The sequence below is a fragment of the Poromitra crassiceps genome (genome assembly GCF_964638095.1).
Source record: "Poromitra crassiceps genome assembly, chromosome: 11".
Taxonomy (NCBI): domain Eukaryota; kingdom Metazoa; phylum Chordata; class Actinopteri; order Beryciformes; family Melamphaidae; genus Poromitra; species Poromitra crassiceps.
Genome location: NC_139643.1, coordinates 28293993 through 28296964, shown reverse-complemented (window position 1 = coordinate 28296964; position 2972 = coordinate 28293993).

Genomic DNA, 2972 nt, shown 5'->3' with positions numbered 1-2972 from the left:
GTGTGTAGTTGACATACAGATGAAGGTGGAGTTTGAAAATGTGCGTGATCCCCCCCCCCCCATCCACACACACACACATTCTCCTTCGCCCCACTTTACGCCCCTGGCTCATATTCGTTTCAAGTCGCAGGCGTCTAGGCTGGTGTGATCCTATCACAAGATGGTCTCTAGTTGAATGTATCATTCATTCGAAACTGGATGATGTCTCTTCATATACAGGAAGGCCACCGCTGGGCTTCCTGCTGAAGCCACCAGAGGGGATTGATCTCCTACACTGTTGATTTCCCATGTGACTGAGAGGTGGATATGTGCCACATGGTTTCATGTTGGAGATCAATGTATCAGCAGGCGGAATGCTCCGTCTAAATAAGCTGCTGTCTACCTAATTAGACTTGCTGCCTCCTGACTTGTTTGCTCTTCATCCCTGGATAATATCCTGGTGGGTGTTGTGAGTGTCTGCCGGTGTGTGTGATTCTTTGACTTGAGACTCACACTCACACTCACACACACACACACACACACACACACACACACACACACACACACACACACACACACACACACACACACACACACACACACAAACAAACAAACAATCCAGTCGTAATTGTCTCTGTTCCTCATCTACAAAGTAATACAATCTACATCTCTCTCTCTCTCTCTCTCTCTCTCTCTCTCTCTCTCAAAATCATCAGTTTCATTAACACTGCATGGAAACTGTCCATTTGAGTGCCCAAGACTGACTCACCTCAAATCTTAATTGCCAAATGATTATTTATTAGGTCTAGAAATCGCACGCACTGCTTTTCTAGCGTCCTTCGCTGCCTCGCACACTGCGCGTGTTCACTCCCCAGGGGAGCACGAGGGGAACATGCAAACTCCACACAGAAAGCCCCCTTTGACGAGCCCACCTGGGCAGTAGGCACTGAGGACATGGGGGTGGGACACAACCACAGCGTCCAAGGCGGGAATCGAACCCAGGACCTCCTTGCTGTGAGGCGACAGGCTGTACCACCTTCCCCCCCGTGGCCCACGAGAGCTAGCAAAGAATTGCAATTTGCGCAATACAATTCTTCGAAATATGGCTAAAAATAGCTATTGTTAAATTGATTAATAGTTGTAGGCTACTAGTTGTTTGTTTGCAATTGTTTTCCCTATATAATTCTGCTTTCAGAGCTAGTTATTAAGTATTAAGTTATTACTGTACTAAAAAACAATAATAATAAAATCTGGCAATTATGAAATATGATAGCACATTTATATCGTGTTACATTTACAACCGGCCGTTTGAGGGCGACCATAATGCTGATGTGGCCCGGGATGAAACTGAGTTTGACACTCCTGGTCTAAACAGACCTCATTGTGGCAGATTAAAACACTAGTATCACAGGATAGTGATCAGACATATCCAAGCTTATTGTGCATTTATCCCATAGCGTTGATGAACAAACGAATTGCATATATCCACATCAGCATAATGATATTTTGTCAGGGTGAGCTCATGGTAGTGTTACGGCGTGTGTTTGTGTTAAAGTCGAACTGAACCTGTTCGTCACGTGCATAATGAGTCTGTTTCAAACTGAAAACATAGTTTGTCTAAGATGACAGGTTGAGAGGCGGGTCATAGTATCATGTCGATGATTTTAATTGACAATTCTGGGGACTGGATTGGGCTTTGGCCAATCCTGGCGTGTTCCGCCTCCAAATCGAGTGGGATTCAGTGTGTTGTGGCGCTCCCCTCGGGAAGAGCCTTTTGACGGGAGGAGTGGAGCTCAGCGACCCGCAGGCAGCCAGCTGCCTTCGTGTTGCCGAGCGGAGAGTGCAGCACGTCGGCCTGGAATCTCCGAAGTGCGACCCCTGACAACCAAGCTCTCGGATGCGCGCGCCATTATCGCTGCTGTAACAATACAATATCCCTGGAATGCGCGTTTTAACGAGCCAGTTACATTTCTTTGCATTCTTAGAGATTATAGTTTTTGTTTTTTGTTCATGTTTCTAACAATTGGCTAAGTTTAGTAGTTAGTTTATGGGATAGGAATTCTGCCAGATGACAGGCACTAGGCGCCATTTTCGACTTCATTTGGAAGAGAAAATGATCCTGAAATGAAGATTTGATTGACAGCTGCATGTTGTGATATGATTGGTTGAAATGGGGTAGAAATTAATAGTACTAGGTGACGTCAGCAAACTGTACATTACTGTTATCAATGAAATCTTGAAAAATGAACTTTTGATGTGAAAAAGTGTGAAAAACTAAAGAAATTACATTGTTGTGATTTTGTTTGCATACATTATTAAATAGGTGCACTGCATACCCAGGTATTTGAACTAAAAGAAAAGAAAAGTCATTTTTGGGTTCAGCTCGACTTTAATGTTAGTTGGGGCAACATTAATTTGCCACAATCAAAGATCGGCCACCACAAACTGAAATGTAACATTTGTCTTGGTTTGGGCTATTGGTTTAGCAACGGCATGATAATAGCTTAGTGGTGAAGGCTTTGGCCCCAAAACCCCTGACCCTTAGCCTATCATTCCAAATGGTGGCTATGATTGACAGTTAAACCAACCAATTACTGCTCCCGAATGACATGACGCTATGTTACTAAAATACTAACATTTAATCTGACAGATGACAGCTCAAAAATGACGTGACGGACCTGATCGTCACAGTAGTGATCCTTCCCGCGGCACGTGAAGGCAGCACGACAGCGCTGTCCTCTCTCATCTGCTAGTGCTGCCTCGTCTTCTCTCCTGACAGCATGGCTCTGTGTGTATGTGACAGTGTGGCTCTGTGTGTATGTGACAGCGTGGCTCTGTGTGTATGTGACAGCATGGCTCTGTGTGTATGTGACAGTGTGGCTCTGACTGTGTGTATGTGACAGTGTGGCTCTGTGTGTATGTGACAGCGTGGCTCTGTGTGTATGTGACAGCATGGCTCTGTGTGTATGTGACAGTGTGGCTCTGACTGTGTG